This window comes from Monodelphis domestica, chromosome 4 (genome assembly GCF_027887165.1).
Source record: "Monodelphis domestica isolate mMonDom1 chromosome 4, mMonDom1.pri, whole genome shotgun sequence".
Classification (NCBI taxonomy): domain Eukaryota; kingdom Metazoa; phylum Chordata; class Mammalia; order Didelphimorphia; family Didelphidae; genus Monodelphis; species Monodelphis domestica.
In genome coordinates, this window is record NC_077230.1 from 343,565,266 (window position 1) to 343,591,458 (window position 26,193).

Consider the following 26,193-nt stretch of genomic DNA (forward strand, 5'->3'; position numbering starts at 1 on the left):
ACACTAATTCATTGCTGGTGGAGTTGTGAATTGATCCAGCCATTCTGGAGGGCAATTTGGAACTATGCCCAAAGGGCAATAAAAGACTGCCTACCCTTTGATCCAACCACAACACTGTTGGGTTTGTACCCCAAAGAGATCATAAGGAAAAAGACTTGTACAAGAATATTCATAGCTGCACTTTTTGTGGTGGCCAAAAATTGGAAAACAAGGGTATGCCCATCAATTGGGGAATGGCTGAACAAATTGTGGTATATGTTGACAGTGGAATACTATTGTGCTCAAAGGAATAAGAAAGTGGAGGAATTCTATGGAGACTGGAACAACCTCCAAGAAGTGATGTAGAGCGAAAGGAGCAGAACCAGGAAAACATTGTACACAGAGACTGATACACTGTGGTACAATCGAAGGTAATGGACTTCTCCATTAGGGACAATGCAATGTCCCTGAACAATCTGCAGGGATCTAAAAGCAGAGGATAAACTGTTGTAAACCTCAAAATTTCTTAGACTTATAAATGTTGGAAATTTCACCATTGGGAAATTTCATACTTGAAAAATTTCCTATTGATAGTGGGTCTTAGCTATTGGAATGTGAACCCCATTGGCATGAGAGTTTCCTCCTCCTCCCTTCTTAAGATTACTTTAGGACAGAAACCTTTTGCTGAACAATGGAAAGGACTTTGACCTATGCTTAAGCATAGAACAGGAATTTCTTTGAGTCATGATTGATTTTAGAATTGATACAATGGAGATACTTGAAATCAATCTCCACCCTACTCAGTCCTAACAGGATTGAGGAAGGGCTGCAGCATAGATCAAAATTTAATTATTCCAATCTCTACCCTACTCAGGTTAACAGGATTTAGGAAGGGCTGTAGCAAAGGATCAAAGATTTAATTATTTGAAAATATGACCTTCAACAGACATGTGCAAAGCCAGAGACCTCTGGGCGGTCCTGGGTTAAGCTAGAGCCTCCATTGGCACAGGGAAATTGATGGACAGTGATTGGTAGATGTGAGAACTGAGGGGAGGGAACTTGGATGGTTTCCTTAAAGATAGAGGGCTCTGAAGACTCAGGGTGGTGGTTGAGGAGTTTGTCTGAGTGGTTGGAGTGTGCTCTGAGAAGCTTGCTCTGAAGGAAGCTGAAGGTGGGGGCCTCTGAGACTGTTTCTCCATTTTGGTCACGTGAGTAATAGGGACTGATCTCTTTTCTTTGCCCCAGCTATCTAAGGGCTTGGGCCTTTTGGCCCAGCCTAAACAGAAGGGGTATTTAAGCCCTATTCCCTTGTCTCCCTTTTCTCTCTCTCTATCTCTAATTCCTTTCTTCCTCCTGTTGTAATTAAACTCCATAAAAGATTGACTGCTGACTTGAGTTTTCATTTAGGAATTACATAGCTGAATTCCTTGGCGACCTTAAATTAATATATATCAGTCTTTTAAAGTGATTTCCTTGTCACACTGTGAGAGTAAAAACACTGAAGAAAAGCAACTGCTTGACTACAGGGGTGGAGGGGATATGACTGAGGAGAGACTCTAAATGAACACTCTAATGCAAATACCAACAACGTGGAAATGGGTTCGAGTCAAGAACACATGTGATACCCAGTGGAATCATGAGCTGGCTATGGGAGAGGTGGGGGGGGGGGGAGGAAAAGAAAATGATTTTTGTTTCCAATGAATAATGTTTGGAAATGACCAAATAGAATAATGTTTAAAAAAAAAAAGATATAGAAAAAAAAGCTCATAAAAGCCAAAATTCCAAGAAAAAAAAAAGTCAGTACTCCGTATTTAGTAAGAACTTAATAAATGCTTATTGGTTTATTGAAATAGTGATTTAAAGAAAAAAAAATCAGTGTTTCATGACACCAGGAAATATCCTCAGATTTTTGCCTTTTTTTTTTTTTGCTACCTAAATACACTTGTAACTTTCTATTGGCTTCTACTTTTTTGGCTAACTAGAAGCTTTATTGCTGAATTTCTCATTTTTACAATCAACTTCACTTATGTAGCTAGATTTCTGATTTTTAGTTGATATGAAACTGTCTTCTTGTATTAATTGCTTCCTAGGTTAAATCACTGTTTGAATTCACCATCTTTCTTTGATTCAATTGACTATCCTTTTCCTGAGCCTCCTGGGATCTATAGTTTTGGCTTTTTCTTTACTATTTTTACCCCACCTGTCTTCTAGGAAATATAGACCTGATTCTCACTGCCCCATAAAATGCTGAGTATCAGCTCTCCACCTGTCCCAGGTGTTGAGAGTTTTCCTGGCCTTACACCTGCTTTGAGGGTTTCTGGGAACTGCAATTCTGGTTACATTCATATCCAGAGAGCTTGACCCTGTTCCTCCTCTGTATGTTGCTGTAGTCTGCCACAAATACCAAAAGAGTTTGGTTGATCTCAATCAGAAGCTTGGGCCAATACTGCTAAAAGAGGGGTCAGTGAGCAGACCTGCCCCTCCTAAAGGTGAAGGAGGTCAGAACCAAAGGGTTCAATGGTTCCATTTAGGAAAATCAACAGCGGAGGACTGACAGAGAGACAGAGCCCTACTTTCTCATAACCATAGGCAAGATGAGTGCATGCATGAGGTAAGTCCCGCAGGGATAAATCTAGCATTAGTTTGTCAGAACTTTGGCTCCTGTCCTCTCTCAGATGAGATCAGGGATGGGGCTTGCCTCAGGTCCTCTGTGTCCTTTCCTGAGTCCTTCCATTTGAACTTAAAGAATCTCATGAAGCAGTGACAGTGAGGGAATAGGATATAACATATCCCATGGCTCAAAAAATCCCAAATGACCATTAGAATTTCACCTTTTCCCATGTGTTCCATTTCCATAATCAGAAAATCTGACATATGATCATAACCTTGTTTCATTCCACCTCTCCCTACGTCTCATCCCGTTTAAACTTATTCTTCCCTTTCATGGACACCTCTAATTGCTATATCCCTCTTTATTTCTGTAGGGTTACACCTTTCTGATCTCACTTTCCTCCCTCTCTAATCTCAGTGCCAAAGGGAACCATTTCAACTCTATAACCAAACCCTTGCTGCATTGGCCAGTTACATTCAGTTCATTCTTTGTCAAATCTCAGTCCTGGATTGCTAGCAACAGCTGCCTCTTCTGCTTATACTTACTAGCCACTAAATGAAACTAGAAGATATTTTAGGTGTGTTTACGGAATACATCACAAAACAATGTCAGACAACCTTAATAGATTGCAGCAAGACAGTCCTTTTATTCCTCTCTAGTTGATTCCCTACCTTATTCCTCAAGAACATTATCCCAACTCTCTTCCATCCTGAAACCTCACGTCTCCTGCTCAAACCCCGCCCCCTTCCCATCCTGCCCCAGATGAGGACCTTGCTTCTTACTTTACAGAGAATATTGAGGCCATTTGATGAGCTCCCTCTTTCCCCCTTCTCTTCATTTCAAAACCTTTTGACACCATCTCCCAGTCTCTCTTCCTTTCCAGAAGTTGCCCTTTTCATTGTCAAGGCCAACTCCTGTACATGTACACTTGATCTCATGCCCTCCTGTCTTTTCTAGCAGATTGTAACCTTTGTCATCCCTGGTCTAATCTTTGTCCTCTATCAATTGATATTGTTTTTCTTTGTACTTGGCACATAGTAGACACCTAATAAAAATTTGTAGATTCATTTCCTGCCTTGAAACATGCCCACATCTCTCCAACCTTAAAAATGCCTCTCTAAGATGCAAATAAAAACAACTCTGAGGTATCACCTCACACCTAGCAGATTGGCTAACATAACAGCAAAGGAAAGTAATGAATGCTGGAGGGGATGTGGCAAAGTAGGGACATTAATTCATTGCTGGTGGAGTTGTGAATTGATCCAAGCATTCTGGAGGGCAATTTGGAACTATGCCCAAAGGGCGATAAAAGACTGTCTGCCCTTTGATCCAGCCATAGCACTGCTGGGTCTGTACCCCAAAGAGATAATAAGGAAAAAGACTTGTACAAAAATATTCATAGCTGCACTCTTTGTGGTGGCCAAAAACTGGAAAACGAGGGGATGCCCATCAATTGGGGAATGGCTGAACAAACTGTGGTATATGTTGGTGATGGAGTACTATTGTGCTAAAAGGAATAATAAAGTGGAGAAGTTCCATGGAGACTGGAACAACCTCCAGGAAGTGATGCAGAGTGAGAGAAGCAGAACCAGGAAAACATTGTACACACAGACTGATACACTGTGGTATAATCCAACGTAATGGACTTCTCCATTAGTGGCAGTGTAATGTCCCTGAACAATTTGCAGGGATCTAGGAGAAAAAAAAACAAAACACCATTCATAAGCAGAGGATAAACTGTGGGAGTAGAAACACCGAGGAAAAGCAACTGCCTGAATACAGCGGTTGAGGGGACATGACAGAGGAGAGACTCTAAATGAACACTCTAATGCAAATATTATCAACATAGCAATGGGTTCAAATCAAGAAAACATGTAATGCCCAGTGGATTTACTTGTCAGCTATGGGGGGTGGGGGGAGGAAAAGAAAATTATCTATGTCTTTAATGAATAATGCTTGGAAATGATCAAATAAAATATTAAAAAAAAATGCCTCTCTAGATCCTATCATTCCCCCAAACTATCACATATCTCTCCTTACTTTCTGAGCCAAACTCCTTTTGAAATCATCAGAAAAAGCTAATTTCAGTGACTCAGTGGATAAAGAGCCTGGATTCTTTGGAGATTGGAGGTCTTGGGTTCAGATTTGACCACAGATTTTCCTAGCTATGTGATCCTGGGCAAGTCACTTAACCTCAGTTACCTAGTCCTTACCAAACTTTTTTCCTACACTTAGTATCAAGTCTAAGACAAAAGGTAAAGGTGTTTTTTTAAAAGCTCATTTCCAAATCCATCAGTATTTGATAATAGCAGTTGAAAACAATTCTTATTTAGAAAATTTTCAAACACCTCTGAATTTAAAAAAATCCCAATAAAACTTTCTTTTCCTCTTCTTTTCTTGCTTTGGCATGGTAACTGTGAACTAGTTCTTTTAAAAATATCACAGCCTTCCATATATGTAATGTTTGAAACTCTGTCAAGTTACAACTATGTCCCTGTAATTCATTGTGCTTTGAACAGCATTTACTGACTTCTGTAAAAATTAAATTAGTTTCTCTGCTAAAAGTATTATATTTAGAGGTTTATTAAAGATTATTAGAGTTAAGAAATAAAGAAATACAAAATAAGAAAAGCATGTGAAACCTACTCATTACATTTTGCCTGCCTGGTAGAGAGACATGTGAGCCTAGAAGTGGAAGCAGAGAGAGCAAGTGGGCGGTACAGTCAGTTTAAATACAAATTGTGTTCTCAACCCAGGTGAGCACTCAGTTGAGATTTTAGGGAATTCTGGGAACTACCAAGGACTTCTGGGAATTGAAATCTGGGGTGCAAATCTCCATTTTTACATTTTCCCATTTGATCCTTTTGGAAAGAGTTTCCCACAAAAGGATCATGAAAACATAATCAACTTAAAGATTACAATAATTTGAGGATAAGAGGAAAAAAGAACAAACCAATAATTGCTAGACACATTGACAAAAAGCCAGTGAGGGGGAAGTCCCCTTTGGCATGAAAGTATACATACAAATAAATGTTCAATCAACCACACTCAAAGTTCATTCTTGATCTTCTCGTGTAGCTTGTGGTCTGGAGGCATCTTGGTGGTGTCTTCTCCAAACAGTTCAGTTTCTGGATTCGAAGAGGTATCATGTTTCTTAACCTAAAATTCTTCTTAAAAGGAATTTAAACTTTGCAATTTAAAATAATAATATTTTTACATTCCCCCCATGAAGAGGGTGATTGAAAAAAACCAACAGGGATCATTTAAGGATGCATGGCTGAGTTATAAGGGATGTGAATCAATTGGCAAGAGAAATTAAAAAGACATCAGAAAAATCCAAATAAAAAAGATAATTTCTGGATGAAAATGTAGACTATCAAAGTGTTATGTGTAAAAATTCTAAGTAAAGGAAAAATAAATCTATAACAGATCCTTGAATCAGGGCCCAATTAAAATGATCTAAGCAAGTAAGCATTTACCCAGTCAGTAGCCAGGACTACAGAAAGTTTGACACACTATGAAAGACAGAAAAGGGACTAGATTATAGGAGCCAGGTTAGGAGCCAAGTTTGGGATACTCGTCTGTAAGTATTTCAGAGTGAGTGTGGATACAAGGAAGGCCTACTTCTTAAGATATGTTAAGCATTGCAACCTTGAGTCTTCACACTAGGTTCAAGTCCTTTGTATTGGCTTAGAAGTGCATCAGTCCATCCTGGATTGGTTTATTTGTTGACCTGTGTGCTCTTTTGCACGATTCAGGTTAGCTTTGCTTCTTTGGCCCTGCGAAATGGCTCTTTTATATATCTTGTCCTGGAATCAGACAGAATCATTAAGCAAAGTCCCATTAATTTTTTTAAAACAATCAATGACATCATTTTTATAGTCTCAAGCTTTTGGTTATCCATTGACATTAGGGCAAATGTATTTAAACTTCTATTAATGCTAAATCAAAAAGTTAAAGAAAATCTTAATACTTGGTGACATGTGCTTCAAATATAAAAAGGAGAGAAAAAACTGAAATAGTATTTTGCACATGCAAGAAAAATATAATAATAGAGTTTTAAAAATAAAGATGTAGCTTATAATCATTGATACACTGTGTGAGCTAAGGAATATAGCATACAAGGCTTTTCTCATCAAAAATGAGATCCATTTCCTCTTCATATCTGGCCATGATCCACTGTGAGTACAAGCAAATGACTTTTACAAGGTAAATTTTTTTTATAAAGAACAGTAGTACAAATATGTAGGTATCAATATCCCCAAATTCTCAATAGTCCAGTTAATTACAATAACAAACAAACCCACTATCATATTTCACATAGTTGATGTATGGCATTTTTAAAAGCCTATGAACTGATGGATGTTTGTCACAATTTTTACAAAAGTAGCAAATCTTTCAACCTTTTTAAATACATTTTTAAACAAAGTGAAACTTATTTTGGGTTTTTGGACATCATCAAGAATTCTAGATATCATTCTGGTGGAAGTAAAATGAGCTGAAGAGTTATAAATGAGAGATGCTCCTCTTTTGGGAGTCATCCAAGGGTACCATGCCCTGGGATTAATTTCCCAGCTCCTTTGGTATGAGACTATGATGTCCATCCATTCACATTTTTATAAATGTGGGAGGTGGGGGTTATAATTGTATTTCACTTCAGCTACTAAAATGGGCCTTACCTCCTATTAGGGGCAGCCAAAATGACCAGAGATTGTTAAGAAAAAAATTCTAAAAATCATGTCTAACGACCCCTTAAAATCAATTTGAGATATTTAGCTCATTAAATTTTCTATTGTAGCAATTTTCTGATGGAGTCCATCTATCCTCTACATGACAATTCACTAAGTCAAAAATAGAAAAGCTGTTTTTATATGGGCTTACTCAATAGTGTTTTTTCAGTATGGTTATAGGGAAAAAGCAACAGAATTAAACAATAGTTAAAACCCGGTACATTAAAATGATTCAGTGTAACAGAATAGTATTGAATGCAGTAATATATGAACTTAAACCCAAGAAGATTAAATCTTAAACAAAACAATCAGCAAAATGCAATAGAATACAGAGATATTTTTTATAAAACATTGGAGTCTGAAAAGCCTTAAAAATATAACCTCCAGTCTCTTTAAAGTTCCTTGTTATTGTTGTTTTTAACTATCTATTTAGATGCCTATTGTCAGAAGGCAGAAAAATGGTAAGGGATAGGCAATAGGGGTGAAGTGATTTGCCCAGGGCCACACTGCCAGGAAGTGTCTGAGGCCAGATTTCAACCCAGGACCTTCAGTCTCTAGGCCTGGCTCTCAATCCACTGAGCCCCTGAGCTGCTTCCCCATAGTGAGGGTGGGTTTTCGGAATCTTAATTTGGGCCAAAGAATTGCAGGGAGTTGAAATTCTCTCCTGACTCCCAGGTGAGCTAAATGAAAGAATCAATACAGTCAAAAGATATTCTTTTAAAGTAGCCATGCTTGTAAGTTCCTGTTTGGAAAAGTCTCTTCCTTCTCCTCTTTTTCCACCCCTCCCTTATGCCCCCTGCCAAGTGGAGGCTAATTGTAGCCTAAGGAAAAATCACCCCCGTTATTTTACCAGCTGGTGGAAGTGAGTCTTGGGCCTGGGGGCCGGGCAGGTTGGACCGGGGAGAGTGGATCTGGGTCAAACAGGTCCGGATTGCAGGAGTGCAGAAGCAGGTAGACAGCAGGAGGGAAAGGCTGGGCTGGGACCAGGTGAGCGGATATTGAATCAAGAAGGTCCGAAGTGGATGGCTGCAGGCAGGAGCAGGCAAGGGCAAGCAGGCTCCAGCGAGTTGATCAAGATGCTTTTCTGAAAAGGCTTGGAGAAACTTGGCTTAAAAAAAATCTAGGCAGTAGCTATTAAAAGCTGAACTTAGTCACAGTAGAGAAAAGATTTATGAAAGTTAAGAAGATTGAGGGTATTTCATCACAACTGATGTGGTTAGCCAAAATGTAAAAATTATTTAGTTTCTCTACTAAAAGTATTATATTTAGAGGTTTATTAAAGATTATTAGAGTTAAAGAAATAAAGAAATACAAAATAAGAAAAGCACGTGAAACTGTAACCACAAAAATGTGGGTTTCAAGACTGTGAATTGCCAAAACTGTAAAGATTTCAGCCAAACTGAAAGATAATTTTTAGTGTCTTGATTTACATTAAAAATAAGTGGTCGCCATGGGAAAATTCCCAAATATGAAAATACCCAAGTCAGCTGGGTTTTATGGAGATTTTAATTAATATAAATGAAGGAATTAAAGGAAGAGACAGACAGAGAGAGAGAGAGAGAGAGAGAGAATAGTAGAAAGGGCCTAGGCCAAATGGCCTAGGCCTGAGCCTTATGGGAGACTAGTCAGTCTTTATTACTCACCACAAGATCATCCTAAGCAAGCTCTAGTCCTTCACTGAAATCCTCAACTCCTGAACTGAGTTCAGAGACCCTCCTCTGAACTCCTGACTTCCTCCAATTCAGCTTCCAAACTGAACTAACAAAACTAACTGAACTGAATTCTCCTTTTAAAGAAAATTTCCCTAAATTTTCACATCTACCAATAGCAATAGACTTTTTTTTCCCAGGACTGCCCATTCTTAGTTCTCACCACTCTTTAGTTCTCACCTTCTCTGGGTAGACTAAAACTTCACACCTCTTTTGTTAAGCTTGCCTTTTGTAAGTTGCTTGACCTTTTAGTGATTAATTTAACTTTTATAGGTACTTAGCACCCTTTTGTATTAGATCTAAAAATAGACCTAGCTTAAGGTTTTAGCTTCACTATAAGTATGAGTTAGGGACTTTCATTGTTCAGTAAGGAGTTTACAACTTTATCTTCCCCTAAGGCACTGTCTGAGCAGGGTGGAGTAATTTTAAAAGTTCTCAATATATTCCTGACCAAGTACCTACATTGTAGAAAATGGGGAATAGCTTAATCAAATCTTCTGAAGTAGAGTCTGAGCAGTTTTAAGATTTACATAACCTACTCACTACATTTTGTCTGCCTGCTAGAGAGACTCCTGAGCCTAGTGAGCCTAGAAGTGGAAGCAGAGAGAGCAAGTGGGCAGTACAATCAGTTTAAATACAAATTGTGTTCTCAGCCCAGCTGAGCACTCAGGTAAGATTTTAGGGAATTCTGGGAACTACCAAGGACTTCTGGGAATGGAAGTCTGGGGTTCAAATCTCCATTCTTACACTTCTAAGGTGTAAATGCTCACTCAGATTATGGAACAATCTATTATCTCCTAACTGGCTCCAGCATATTCCTAATTTAGAGAGAAAGATGTTGAGTTTGGAATGTCTCTTGGGACATCGAATTTGATATGTCCAACATGCAGCTGGTGATGTAGGAATGAAGTTCAGAGAAACAAGTAGGACACATGGATCTATGAGTCATATACAGTGATGATAGTTAAATTCTTGGGGGTTGATGAAGTTACTTAGATAATATTGGTTTGTGGTGGTTGTTCTTCGTACTCAGAGAGGGCCAAAATGATATCACTGAGTAATGTTTTTAGCCTTGGGCATAAATTGGATTTAAGTGAAGCAGAATCTTATCATTGGCCTCATTCTCTCTTTCAGAGTCATTGAATTCTAATGGCAAGGAAAAAAAGTCAAGATAACTGGAGATGGCTCAGGATACAGAGAACGACCTTGGCTTCTTTAATGTCTACCCAAGCTCTAAGCACTCCACAGCTCCTGCCTCCATTGCCTTCATGCAATTAGCACTGAAAGCTAAGTGGACAAGGAAGAATCACTTGCTATTAAAAGAGTTAACTGAAGAAAATTAGTTGAAAGAGAGAAAACTTCCTTTGAGTCTCAGAAGAGATCTGAGGAGCTTACCAGTTCTCTGGGTTAAGAGAACATATTGTCATTGAAAGAACATAACACTTTCTCAGCACTGTTTAATGGGTGGTTATGTGCTTAAAGATTTTGTTACTTGTTCAGTGACCTGAGAGTAAGTAGCAGAAAAGTGGATCTGCCCCAGATGAGCTGTGAAGACCAGACACGAAGGAGAGAGCAAAGAATTTGGTTTTGCTCATGATGGGAGAGGTGATGTACTTTGTACAATAAAAATGACAGTACTACCTAAATTTATTTGCAGACAATGGTGTTGATTGTTACACCATTGTCTGCAAATAAATTTAGGTAGTACTGTCATTTTTATTTATTGGTTCATCCCAGTCACAAGCACTGAATACTTCTTTAATTACTTCAATTATTTCATTAAGAATATTTGTAATTATTTCTATAAAGGCCTTAAGTGTACTTTGGCAAATTGATTCCCAGATGTTTATTCATTTTGTAGTTATTTTGAATGGGATTTCCATTTCTAATATTCTGTAATTACTAAATAGAAATGCCATTGATAAAATTTGACCCTCCACTAACATTTTCCTGACAAGGGCTAAGCATGGTATGGGTCACAGCATGGATTCTGATGCCTTATCTTACAAACCTTGTATGTTCACATTCATTGAGCTCTCCACAAAAGGAGTGAAGGTAATTTGTTACAGAAAAGGGAAGTGGATCTCTAACACAGGAAACCACATTTGAGACACTGAGACTTCCTCTGGAGAGTGTGCCACAAGTAGAAGCAGCTATTTTAGCCCTGGGCCTATCCTCCATGCTCTAGCTGCTCTCTCATCTGCTCCTCACTCCTCTAGGTCCCAACCACCTCCTCACCCTCAATGATCCCTCAGCTCCTATAAACCCCTCCTCCAACTGGAGAATTCCGACTGACCGTTACTCCTTTCCTCACTCTAGGCCTGACTCCCCAGACTTTTCTACCATAATCTTGTGTGGATATTTTTTCTTCTACCCCCACACTTTTCAACTCCTTTTTATGTGTTATTTTTCTCCATTAGAATACAAGCTCCTAAATTATGTGTAAATTTGTTACTAGAATAATATTCCATTATAATAAAGGAATAAAATAAATTAAATAAAAATAATAATATAATAAAGAGTATATAAATAAAGAAAAGATTATTTTTAAAAATAAGTACAATAATAATTTTAAAAAAGAATATGCTCCTTGAGGACTGTCTTTCTTTTTCCTCCTATTTGTATTCCCAGTGCTTAGCACATAGTAAATGCTTAAATGCTTGTTATTATTGACTTGGTTGTCTTTGAATGATTGACAATTAGTACAGCTGAAGGACTAACAGTTACAAGAAGTAAGAAAGCCCCCCCCCCCACAAAGGCAACATGATAGAAGTATTTACATTTTATACTGTAGAGCAGAGGTGTCAAGGGGCAAGTGGTGGCAAGTGGTCCTCAAAAACTCCCAAGTAAGGCAAAACTAGATTAAAATGTAAGTGGGAAATGTCTAACAAAATAAATTAAAAATACATAGATAATGTTAATTTGTGGCTTGCTAAGTCAACACATACCTGCAGGAATCCATTTCAATTTATGATTGACACCCTAGCTGTTAGAGAAGACCCTACCGTGGAGAGGCTAGAAGTGTGAGATATCCAATGAAATGCTTGTCTGAAAAAGAATTTGTCTAGCACAAATGAGGTACAGGAAGGAAATATTTCTTTCTTTCTCTCCCTTTCTGTCTCCCTCCCTTCCCTTCCTTCCTTCCTTCCTTCCTTCCTTCCTTCCTTCTTTCTTCTTCCTTTCTTTCTTTCTCTTTCTTTCATTCTTTCTTTCTTTCTTTCTTTCTTTCTTTCTTTCTTTTCTTTCTTTCTTTCTTTCTTTCTTCTTCTTTCTTCTCTTTCTTTCTTTCTTTCTTTCTTTCTTTCTCTTCTTTCTCTCTTTCTCTCTCTCTCTCTCTCTCACTCTCTCTCTCTCTCTCTCTCTCTCTCTCTCTCTCCCTCCCTCCTTCCTTCCTTCCTCCTCCTTCCTTCCTTCCTTCCTTCCTTCTTCCTTTCTTCCTTCCTTCTTCCTTCCTTCCTTCCTTCTTCCTTCCTTCCTTCCTTCCTTCCTTCCTCCTTCCTTCCTTCCTTCTTCCTTCCTTCCTTCCTTCCTTCCTTCCTTCCTTCCTTCTTCCTTCCTTCCTTCCCTATGAGCCTATGAGAAAACTGGTACTAAGCCATGGCTTATATAGATAGGATTTGGATAAAAATTGGAGGGAGAAGAAGAAACTGCATATTAGTATCCTCTTGAGGGTTGGGGTAAGACATCTGTCATCTGATGGTTGATCCACCTGAATGAATGAATCCCTAGGATATGGTAGAATGATTCCATAGGCACAGTTATTATTCTCTTTTCCATTCAATCTTATTTTCTCAACCCCATCTCCCTAGCCTCTGTCCTTTTCATCCCCAAAATATTGTCTTCTTGGTCCCTATTCTCTCAGGTCTCTCATCCCATCTGCTATCCCATTTCATCCTCTGACCCATCAACTCTGTACTTCTGCATCCCAAAACTTTGTATTCCTTTCCTCACACTCCAATCTCTTTAGCCACTACTCTTTCATTCCCACACTCAGTCATCTCAGCCCCATGCCTATCCATTCCTAACCCTTTCCCATCTCCCCAGACCCAGTCGCAGCCCTCCCTTGCATTCTGATCTATTCAGTCTCACTTTTTTCAAACCTTATAAACGTCATCTCTTCACTCTCTATCTCATCAATTTCATCTATAAAGAGAGAAAGCAGAGAGAGAGAGAGAGAGAGAGAGAGAGAGAGAGCCAGAGAGAGAGAGAGAGAGAGAGAGAGAAGTCGAGAGAGAGAGAGAGAGAGAGAGAGAGGGAGAGGGAGAGGGAGAGGAGAGAGAGAGGGAGAGAGAGGGAGAGAGAGGGAGAGAGAGAACCTCTGTCCTCTTATTGGGCCTGGGATCTTTTCACATTGGTTTCCTGATCTGTAAAATGGGGATAATAATAGCACCTATCTCTCAGGGTTGTGAGTAGCAAATACAACAATAATTATAAAACATTTAGCAAAATGCCTAACATATAGTAAGAGCTAAATAAATGTTAGCTATTAACCTCATACCCCAAATTCTTTTTTTTACCCCAAACTCTTTAACCTTTAATCAGACTCCCAATTCCTCAACCTTTATCACAACATCCCTGTTCCTTTATTCCCATTTTCTGGGGCCCAATCATATCTATTTCCCAACAATAAATTTCTCTCCTCTGGTAGATCAAAGACAGAGAGAGGATGGAGGTGGAGACCCAAATCCTTGACATGGGGATCACCTTTCCCAACTTTAGAGGAGCTAGAAGGAGGGAACTGGGAAAAACACTTTTTCCTTTTCCACTAGAAACCAACAGACGGTTGAACATGTGAGTCTGTCATTATTTACATTTGCATGTATGGGTATGGGGGTGGGTTTGTTTGTCTAAGAGGCCCAGCCTATGGATTCCAAAGCTCAGGGGCCCATCATGGAACAATGGACAGAGTTCCAGAATGGGAATCAGACTGGCTTGGTCATTAACTAACTGTGTTTCCTTTCCAGGTTCCAAGTGTCTATATCTCTTTCTGGGGGTTATTGTGAAGATCAACAGAAATGATGCATAACAATAATTATAATGCTAATAGAGCATTTCTACAGTGCTTTGAGTGTACTTGGCATGTTACAGCATTTGATCCTTACAACAATCCTGTGAAGTAGGTGATATTATGATTTGCATTTTATAGAAGAAGAAAGTAATATGGAGAGAGAACTTAAGTAACTTACTCAGGGGTCATAAAGCTGATAAATATTTGTGTCAGAGTTTGAACTCAAGTCTTCCTGACTCCAAGTCCAAGTCTCTCTACAAAGAAATATCATTCTTGTATGAATGTAAGATATAGGGAAACCCCTGATCATTTCCTGACCCTTTTTTTATGGGATAGAGAAATCTGCAGTGACTTGAGCCATTCAGCCACTCTCATGACTGGCCTCCTAATAAAGGTCCAGCTGATTCCAAGGAAGACATGCTAACCTAGAACATAGGGCTGAATCTTATTGATCTTGCTTCCTCACTTAGCACAGCTGTTCCTTCTGCAGTTCTACTACCACCCTTCTAAGAGCCTCCTAATTACTAATTCCAAGCATTCTACCAGGTCATCCAGGCCTAATCAGTATCTTCCCATTTGCTTTGTTACACCACACCCTAACCCACCAGCAGACCCTCTAAAACTTCCACTTATTCTAGCTATTCCAGCCTATCTGAATTAAATGATAAGATGCCCTGATAGCTTTATTGGGTGAAATCAATAAGTAAGCATAGGCTTTAGGCTATGTTCAAAAGTCCTTGGAACTAGAGTCATATCTCACAGGAGTACTACTATGCCACAGGAAATGATGAGCAGATTAATTTAAAAAAAACATGGAGGAAGCTAAGTGATTCAGTGGATAGAGTGCAAGGTCTGGAGTTGGGAGGTCCTGGGTTCCAGTCTGTATTCAGACATTTCCTAGCTATGTGACCCTGGACAAGTCACTTAACACTAATTGCCTAACCCTCATCATTCTTCTACTTTGGAACCAATGCTTATATCAATTCTAAGACAGATGGTAAGGATTTTAAAAAACACACATAGAAAAAGCTACATGAAATTATGAAAAGCAAAATGAGTAGAACCAATAAAACATCATATGCAGCTACAGAATTAACATTTGAAGAATAACTTGTGCATATCCACCACTAGAGAAAGAACTGGTAAATAGAAACACAAAAGACATATTTTACATATATATAATATATATATATGTATATATATTTGTGTATGTGTGTGTGAAAAGATGCCTTCTCTAGATTGGGGTGGGAAAGGTAATGTCTGAGAATTTTAATGTAACCAACAAACAAATAAATTAATGAATGTAAGAGAAAGAAAGAAAGAAAGAAAGAAAGAAAGAAAGAAAGAAAGAAAGAAAGAAAGAAAGAAAGAAAGAAAGAAAGAAGAAGAAGAAAGAAAGAAAGAAAGAAAGAAAGAAAGAAAGAAAGAAGAAGAAAGAGAAGAAAGAAAGAAAGAAAGAAAGAAAGAAAGAAAGAAAGAAAGAAAGAAAGAAAGAAAGAAGAAAGAAAGCTTCCAGGCTAGCCATCTTTTCATGTCACATGTACACCAGATACCTTTCTCCTTTTAGTTTCCTTTTCTGTGTTATCTTCCTTTCTTAGATTACAAACTCCTTGAGGGCAGGGACTATCTTTTTTTTTTTTTTTTGGTATTTGCCTTGCCACTGGATTTCCAATGACTGGCAAAGATGATTCTGTCAATACTTAAATCCAACTCATGTGCATGACATCACCCCACAGTTATCAGTCCTCTTTGAAAATGAAGAATGAATGAAAACAGTTTGTATCCCTAGTCCTTAGCACAGTGCCTGGCATGTATTGGGCACATAAGAAATATTTATTGACTGTTAACTTGAAATCTAGAAGCCCCAAGTTTGAGCTTGTCACTTGAGAAGTTCTCCCCCAGGGAGATTAACAATAGACTTTAGAGTACTTGGTGGTCCCAGTTAGGTGGGACCAGCTGATCTAATCAGATGTTAAGTACCCTTTTTGTCCTGGTAGGTTTTCCCATTATGTCAAAGTCCTTTCTCAGGTAGCCCAGCCCTTGGCTGGATCTTTCCCTTTTGTGTCCATTGTAAAGCATTAGCCTCTCCCAGATAATGCTATTTTGAATTTCTATTTCATTTCAAGCCATTATAAAGCCAATCAACTATACTCCCAGGTTCCCCCAGAGGTATATGCGTCCCCAAATTCTATTGTTCGTAGGAGCTATCATCTTGGGTGGCGATACTCCCCGAGATACGGTTTGCCAGAGTGACAGGACCTTTAGTAGTTCTGTGTTTTTCCCAGGTTAACAACTGACTATCCTGGGAGTGGATGAGGTTAAAGTTGTGCCCCAATATAGCTTCCTGGTGGTGAACGCTGCTGTGTAGACCTGGTTTCCTGGTCCCCTGAGGGATAAATGGTCCTCCTCATATATGGTTGGGGTCTTTTAGACTTGGGAGGTGCCAGAAGACCATGTGACCCCGCCATACCTTGTCCCTCTTTCTCAATGGAGACCGGAGTGGAGCTGGTTCTATGGGTCTATGGATGAAGATTCTTGCTGCTTAGGACTAAATGAACCTCCTTTTGTTAAAGCATTCATTGACCTGTGAACGACTCATTTGACCCATAACAGGTGTTCCTGTCAGTCTCAGGTCCTCCCTTATCACATTCCCTGCTTTGGACTAAATACCCTCTATGAAAAGCTGCTTTTGCATGACCAAAGGACAAAGGAGGGAGTTATAGGAGGAAGTGAACTGGAAGGGCCCGGAAGAGATTTGGCCCATCCCTCAGAGCTTCCTGATTTGAATGTAGAGCCGGGGAGCATTTGAACCCACACATAAAAGACTTCAAAAACATGACTTCTCAGGAAATGCAAAGCAGACTGCTTCTATGCAAATGAAACCCAGGAGCACTGAGGGCTATCCAGAGAGGAGCACTCTTGAATGGAAGGATTCCTGGGAGAGGGATTATGGATATAGATGAAGCCGTGACATTTACTAATATATCCTGAGCTCTTAAAAGAGACCTTAGAGACTAATCTAATCTTCGTTTATGGGTGAAGAAATTGAGGCTCACAGAGGGAAAAATAGTGTAAGGTGTCAACTAGAAAAAAACACAGAACTATTAAATAGTCAAAAATCACTCTTTAATCAAGGGAAAAGGGGTTAGCACTACTAATACGACAACAGAGCTGCTTTCCAAGACTGCACAGAGTCAAGACGCCCTGGTCACCAGCCCCTGGGAGTGCCACAGACTCAGGATGGAATAAAAGAACTTGGGGAGCCTATATACCACTCTAGGTGACCTGGGGGCTTGGAGAGGGACAGTTGATTGACTTTACAATGGTAAGAAAGGAAAATGAAGAGTTCCAGACAGGAATAATTGTGAGGGGCTGGGGCCCTACAATGGACACAAAAGGGAAAGACTCAGCCCAGGGCTGGGTCACCTTGGTCCTGGACCTTAGCCTAGGGGGAGAACCCATTGGGACAAAAGGGATGTTCAATATTGGATGGCATTAGCTGTTCCCACCCAAACTACCAGGAAGTTCGCTATCTGATGAAGAGGGACCTTCCCTCAGGGGGAAACCTCTCCTGTGACAAGGTCAAAACCTGGGGTTTCTACGCTCAAACTAAATAAACTGGGGATCTCTAGATTTCCATGTTGACAAAGGTTAGGTAGTAAATGAGCAGCAGCCCCCAGTTTAGAACCCAAGCCTAAGCCAAAAGGCTTTCTACCACATGCATCATCACTGAACTTTAACCAGTGTTGAGTCCAACCCTCTCCTTTTACTGAGGAGAAACTGAGGTCAGAAACTGGGGTCAAACTCCAACACAAAGAAGGCCTACTGAAACCCACATAAAGATTCCTGCAGCCACAGATTGGCTTGGGAAAACACACACTAATATTGTCAATAATCTCTTGTCTTTTCAGAATTTTTGTTAGCTATTTCCTAATTAACAGCTTTGGACTAAGCAATTTGCCTTAGATGACACAGGAACTAAGGGGCAAGACAAAGGCCATGGTGGGGGAAACTACTTGACCCAGAGAAATGAGAAGCAAAGAACATATACTCGATTCCAGCTTTATCTCTGCCAGAAAGATGTAAATTGTTTATCAAGAGTGTCAACATGGAATCTAGAAACCCAAACTTGTAGCCTAGTAAGATCTGATGAACCCCAAGTTTTAGGACCAGCTTGTAAGTTGGAGACCCCAAAGCTTGTCCTTGTTCCCCTGAGAATCCACCCTGAAAGGACTCTCAGGCTAGCAGTTTCAGACTGAATAATGGACCCTAAGAGAAAGACAATCCACTTGAGGTAGAGGCTAAACCCAAGCAGGACTCTTTAGCACAGTATGCAGAGTGTCAGTCTCATGATCTGAAGGTCCTGAGTTCAGAAGGAGGGTGTGATGTACTGGGAGAGGCTTCTGGAGACCAGAAGAGGCACTGGGCTTGAGTTTAGCCTCCACCTCAAGTGGATTGTTATTTACCTTAGGGTCCATCATTCAGTCTGAAACTGCTAGCCTGAGAGTCTCTTCAGGGTGGATTCTCATAGGAACAAGGACAAGCTTTGGGGTCTCCAACTTACAAACTTGGGATTCATCAGATCTTACTAGACTACAAGTCTGGGGTTTCTAGGTTCCATGTTGGCAAGAGCTAGTCTGCTCTTTGACCTGAGCTGTTGCTGGTTTTCCTCATGAGGCATCAGTGGGCCAGTTTCCTCTTGTTGGTTAACTAAGGAATAGCTTAAGCAACTTCCCCAGGAAATCTAACATAAGTTGGATGCAGGGATCTCCAGTTCTCCCACCCATTCTCCACACCCTGCCAGACACTTTCCCTGTGCTCAGAACTGGTAATGCTGCAGTTTTGCCCAAAGACTCACAGTGACTTCTTATCATTAACTGAGTAAAGTTCAAACACTTCTGACAGGCATTAAAGTCCTTCCACAATCTGTCACCACCCTATCTTTCCAACCTTATTGCTTATTAGTCTGTTTCTCCACTTGTTCTTATCCAACCATTTGTTAACTATTTTTTAAAGCATTTTTTAAGCTAGGTCAGGAGTCATCAAGAACTAGCATTCTTCCTTTTTTTTTTCATGTACTTTTTGGCAGTCTGAAGTCTATGGACCAATACAATCATCTTTTTAAATTCATAAAATACATAAAATTGCAAAGGAAGCCAATTAAATTGAAATAAAAGTACCATATGTATTTTATATTAAAATATTAAATTAACAATAAAATTATAACAAAATACTAAAATGAATAAATAAAATAAAACAGTTTAAAATATTAAAATAATATATAAAAAATGAAAATATTTCACCAACTACATGTAACAACAATTTCTCACATAAATTTTCTGAAGTTATATGATCTAAACTGTCTCCCTCTCTCTCTTACTTCCCCCTTCCTGGAACTGGCAAGCAATTTGATCTAGGGCATGCATAAATTATCATGCAAAACATGCTTGCATATTGTTCATTTATATAAGAGAATAATCATGTAAAACCAAAACTCCCAAATAAAAATCTAAAAAACTAAAGTGAAAAATCATATGCTTTGATCTGCATTCCGACTCCAACAGTTCTTTCTCAGGAGGTAAATAGCATTCTTAGTTCAGATCTGTCCTGGATCATTGTATTGCTGAGAATAACTAAGTTCTTCACAATTGATTGTTCCACAATATTGCTGTTACTGTATACAATATTCTCCTGGTTCTGCTTATTACACTATTCATGTAGGTCTTTCCAGCTCTTTCTCAAATTATTCTGTTCATCATTCTTACAGCACAATAGTGTTACATCACCAACATATACCGCAGTTTTTTCAGCCATTTCCTCAATTGATGGACATCCCCTTGGTTTCCATTTCTTTGCCACCACAAAAAGCACTTCTATAAATATTTTTGTACAAGTTTGGTCCTTCCTCCCCCTTTTTTAAAATGTCTTTGGGATACAGACCAAGTATTGGCATTAGTGATCAAAAGATATGTAGAGAGATCAAGAAAGCTTCATGCCCTGGCTTTTCAAGCTCAGTCTAGCTCCTCCCTCTCCCAGGATACTTCACTTGGCTCAAGGTTTCACTCCAGTCTCCATATGTCACATTCTCTGACTTCTTCCATTCCTTTGGGTTTTTGAAAGGAGCCCTCACTCTTTCAGCTGTCCCAGTTTATCTAAGTAAGCCATCTCTGGCAAGTGACTGTGCAGCAGAATGAAGGGCTGGAAATCCTGGAATTTGGTCTCTTGGACTCTGGTCCCTTCCTGAACTCAACCCTGCTTCTTGATTGGCCTTAATTTGTCTGGCTCAACCATGTGGGTAGTGGGGGTCCCTGGCCCCTACTTGTGAAATGGACAAGAGCTCATGGAGAATATAGGACCTAATGGAACAGAAGTAACTCAGCAGGTGAGGATTTACTTTAAGTTAGAAAGTCTGGAAACCTTATTTCTCTCTTTTTTTTCTCTTTACTAATAAATACTTATAAATTTAGTATCAAGTCTCCAAAGGTTAACTTTTATTTATAACAGCCTAAGAGCAAAGATACAACTTTAGCCAGAAATAATTTGATCTTCTTATGAACCAGTGAGTTGGAAGTCTGGAATAACATTCACTGAGAGAGTTTATTGGCAAAATCTTAAAGTATAAGATGCTGAAAGTTTGTAAGCAATATTACCCAAAATAGCATGAAGCACTGGTTTAAGGAATGCATTTGCAGAAAGCTTGGTGTACCATATACCATCTAATGAAGCCAAAGAGTCTTAAAGTCATTTAAGGCTCTACTTGGAAGAAGGACAATGAACAGATAAAAAATGGAATAGATCTTTTAGCATTCCTATAACAAACTTTTTTTTTTCAGCAATGAGAATCCAGCTGCTACATTTGAATCTTATCATTACAATTTAACATCACATTGTGCTGTATTCAGATCACAGCATCACAAAATTCCAGAGTTTAAAGGGAGCTCAATTATCATCTAGTGAAAAAAAAAAAGAATCCTCTCTTCAAAACATCTGACTGATGGTCATCTAGCCTTTCCTTTAAGATTTCCAGGAAAAGGGAATATATTCCTGATGTTGCTAAGAAGATAAATTAAGATAATATTTATAAAGCACTTTGCAAACTATAAAGCTCTATGTAAATGCTAGTTATTATCATTATTATTATTTCTACTTCTTTCTCTGGATAATATCAACATGTCTATTGTTACTATAAAGAGCATTTCAATGAACTCTCCTATGGTTCCATTCACTATTGTGAATCTTAAAAATTCTCAGACCCTACTTCATAAGATTTGGTTAAGACCATTCCCCATTTTAAACAATGAAGGAACTTAGATCAGGAATGAGACCTCTACTCCACCCCTACTTAAGCATGCTTTAGGGGAAGAAACTCCTTGCTGAAAAATGAAAAATACTTAAACCCATACTTATAGTAAGGCAAAAGTTCTTAAGCTGTGCCTATTTTTAGATCTAATACCAAAGGGTGCTAAGTACCTATAAAGGTCAGGCAACTTGTGAATTTACAAGGAGTAAATAGGTGAAAACTTACTCAGAGGTTTTTTCAGGTGTGAACTTAATCAAAAGTTTAAGTCTACTCAGGTGTGAATTAAGAATGGCCTGTCCTTTGGAAAAACGTCTACTGTGATGGGTAGATGTGAGAACTTAGGGGAGGTGACATAGGAGAAAATTCCCTTTAAAAGGAGGTCAAAAAGGAGGTCTCAGAAGATTTAGCTGGGAAAAGCTGAATTGGAGGAGGCAGCTGGTGTCTCTCTGAACACTAGGATCTTGCTTGGACAAATCTTGTGGTGAGTGGATAAAAGACTGACTGATCTCTCTCTTAGGGTTTTCAGCCTAGGCTGGCTCATGCTGGCCTAGGTTGGTCTAGCCCTATTTCTCATTATTTCCTTTTTCTCTCTTTCTCTCTTTCATTAATTCCTCATTTGTATTAATTAAAATCTCTATAAAACCCAGCTGACTTGGGTATATTTAATATTTGGGAATTTTCCCCTGGTGACCACCTTATATTTGATTTCAAACAAGACACTGTCTTGAAACCATATTTTCTGTGGTCACAATTTAAGCCAAACACTCTTTATCTGCCACAGTTTATGACTCCCACTATTTTAATCATCACACTATCCCTTTGATTTTTTAAAACTAAAATATTCTTGGAAGCAGATCCAAGATGGCAGCTTATGTAAGAATTGAAATGGTTGTCTGCCATAAACTGTGGCAGTTAAAAGAGTGGGATGCCATAAACTGTTATATTTAAAATAGAGACATAAACTGTAGTGAGTTAAAATGGTGGAAGATATAAATTGTGATAGATATAAGAGAGGGTGAGTAAATTTGACCGCAGAAAATATGTTTCACTACAGTGTCTTGGTTTTTAAATCAAATATAAGGTGGTCGCCAGGGAATATATTCCCAAATGATGAATATGCCCAAGTCAACTGGGTTTTATAGAGAATTTAATTAATAATACAATGAAGAATTAAAGGAAAGGAGAAGGAGAGAGAAAAGGTATTAATGAGAAAAGAATAGGTCGGCCCAGGGCAGGCCTGGCCAACCCAGGCCTAAGTCTTAAGAGAGAAACCAGTCAGTTATCACTCACCATAAGATTTGTCTTAAGCAAGGATGTCTGAGGAACAGAGTCTCCCCAGAGGGAGTTCCAGCCAGAGTCAGCCTCCCAAGGGACTTCTTCTCAAGAGATCTTCAAAGGGCCTCCTCCAAAAGGATCTATCTCCAAGGACCCAAGGATCCTATCTCCAAGCCTCCAAGGATCCCTTGCTCAAGAGATTCCTTTTCTTATATAGGAGGTTTTTTCCTATGTCACCTCCCCTAAGTTATTCCATCTACCAATCACCGTAGATGTTTTCTAAAAGACAGCCCATTTGAATTCCTAAGTCGACTAACCTCCTCAATAAGTCTGAACCAGAGAAAATGCTGCTGTGTCAACTAATCCTCTCAGTAAATCTGAACCAGAGAAAACACAGATGAGTCGACTAATCTCATTAAGAGAAAACTTGCCCGACTCTTTTAGGTACCTAGCATCCCATTGTATCAATTCTAAAAAACAGGCATGGCTCAAAGAACTCCTTGCCTTATTATAAGCATAGGTCCAAGTATTTTCATTGTTTAGCAAGGAGTTTTCTCCCCTAAAGCAGTCTTAAGTATGGGTGGAGTAGAGGTCCTCCCATAGCAAGGAGTTTTCTCCCCTAAAGCAGTCTTAAGTACGGTTGGAGTAGAGGTCCTCCCATTTTTGATCCTGGTGAGTTCTCACATCAAAATGGAGAATGTTTCCAGTAGGGAATTTGTTCCAATGGAGGATTCCTCAATGTGAAAATTTTTAACATTCACAAGTCTAAGAAATTTCAAGATTTATACTTGGTATCAACAAAAGCTGGAAATACTCTGAGAATCCTCCCAAACCAACCTTAAAATAGTAAAATAGTGCCTCAAAATGACAAGAGTCATAAAACCAACAATTAGATAGAGTGAGGGGGCGCTCCTGTAGAAAACAATTGAAAGGTTGGCAGAGACAGTTGATTTTCATGGGATAAGAGAGAACTAGAAGTAAAACTGCACCCAGAGGAGTGCAAGCCGCCTTTCCCCTCCCACCTACTGCATCAGGTTCTGAGTCAGGATCCAGGGACTGTGAAGATAATTTTAGGGTTGTGACTTAAAAATCTAGATTTAATTGGCTGCCAGGGGAAATTACAAATAAAATACCCGTCAGTCTGGAAATTTATGGTAATTTAATTAATATAGAGGGAAGGAATTTAAGGAGAAGTAGGGAAGAGGACATAGGATTTCTCCTGCCTGGCCTGTGCCAGGGGGAATTTAAAAATTCCCACCTCTAGGTCTCTGAAGAAGATTAGAGGCTTCTAAGAGGATAAAGTTGGAAAAGTAAAGGAGGGAAACTTAGTCAGAAACTCACCACCGAACCGGACAATAGCTTGTAGCCACGCTAAGATGCCAAAAGGCCCAGCACGCTGCTATCAGTCAATTCTCCACTGCAAAAGGTACCAGAGAGAGGAAATGAGCCAGTATATAGACCTTTCACCCTTGTGTCCCCTCCTCTAAATGCCCATTCTTTAGTTCTCATCTCCTTTGATTATATTATATCTTTAGAGTTACTTAACACTTCTTTGTTAAGTTCACCTTTTGTTAGTTACTTGACCTTTTTTTGATTAATTTAACCTTTATAGTTACTTGACATCTTTTTGTATTAAGATACTTGACCTTTTTGTGATTAATTTAACTTTTATAGTTACTTAACACTTTTTTGTATTAAGATCTTAAAATAGACTTAATTTAAAGTTCTAGCTTCACTATAAGGTAAGACTTAAGCACCTTCATTGTTCAATCAGGAGATTACAACTTTATCTTCCCCTAAAGTATGGTCTAAGTAGGATGGAGTAATTTAACATTCACAATCCCCCCTGATTTTGTTAGGCTAAGTATCTTCATTATTAAAATCAGGAAATAGCTAAATCCAATCTTCACAGAACCCTGCCTAAGCCAATAGCAGAAAAAACTCTATGTCTACCCCTTGGAGACCCAAGTCCTGCCATCAGCCAGCTATGAGGCCCTGAAAGCAAAATTGCTCATAGAGCTAAATCCTGCAAGCCATCAGCAAAGGAGACGGAATCAGCAGTTTTCACTACTTCCAGTCCACAGGCAAAAAAAAAAGACTGGGACAGTGAGCAAATAGCAACAGAAACACTAACCTTAGAAAATTTCTATGGAGATAAAGAGCAGGGAACAGATTTAGTAAAGACAGTGAGAACAAAGCAACCACATATAAAACTTCAAAGCAAATGGGAATTGGTTTCAGGCACTGGAAGACTCAAAAAGGAATTCAAAATTCAAGCAAGAGAGGTAGAAGAAAAAATGGGAAAAAATGAAAGTAATGCAAAAAGAAAATTAAAGCTTAAAAAGCAAAATTTGTCAAGTGGAAAAAGAGGTACAAAAATCCAATGAAGAAAATAATTTTCTAAAAAACTGAATTGACCAACTAGAAAAATAGGCAAAAATATCCACTGAAGAAAAGAGTACCATGAAAAGTAGAATGAGCCAAATGGAAAAAGAGAATAAAAGGATCTAAAAATTATAATTGGGCAAAGAAAAGCTAATGACTTCATTAAACATCAAGAAATAATAAACCAAAATCAAGGGAATGAAAAAATAAAAGAAAATATGAAATGTCCCATTGAAAAAACAACTGACCTGAAAAAACAACACTCTTCTATAGACACCACTCATAATTTGTCTCCCTCTATTATTCTCTATTAGAATTGTAAGAAAAAGAACCATTCCTTAATTGATAAATGGTTCTAAAGATTTGAAAAGATAGTTATCAAGGGAAGGGATCCAGATTATAGCTAAAAGAAAAAAATGCTTCATAATCACTACTAATTAGAGAAATACAAATTAAAGCACTTCTGAGATTCTATCTCACACTCATCAGAATGGAAAAGATGGCCAAAAAGGAAAATGATATATGTTGGAAGGCTGGTGAGAAAACAGGCAAAATGATTATCTGTTGATACAACTATGAATAGGTTCAACCATTCTGGAAAGCAATTTGGAATTATACTCCAAAAGTTACTAAATAGAGTTTGACCTTTCACCTAGGTATCCTATATCTGAGGCTATACCCAAAGGAGATCAAAGAAAGAAAAAAAAATATTTATTGTATGAGAATATTTATAGCAGCTCTTTCTATGTTGGCAAAAAACTGGAAATTAAGGGGAAGCCCATTAGTTAAGGTTGTGGGGTATGAAAGTGATAGAATCTTATTGTGCTGTAACAAATGAAGAAATAGATGATTTCAAAGAGAGATAGAAAGACTAATATGTTAATGTGGATTGGAATAAGCAGAACCAGAAGAACAATTTATACTATAACATCAATTTTATGAAAATGAAACATTCTGAACACTTTTATGAGCCTATGAAAAATGAAATGAATAAAACCAGGAAAACAATTTATATAAGAACAACTTTAAAAGCTGTGAAAACTTGTTTGTTTGAGGACCAAAATGGCATCACTATGTTGGGTTGAATGTCTATGACTGTGGCTACTCAGACCAATATGAGCTTGGAAGGCTCTACCAAAAGTTAGGCACAAATAACCCATATGAACATTTGGGACAGAAATGTGTCTTAACTTGTG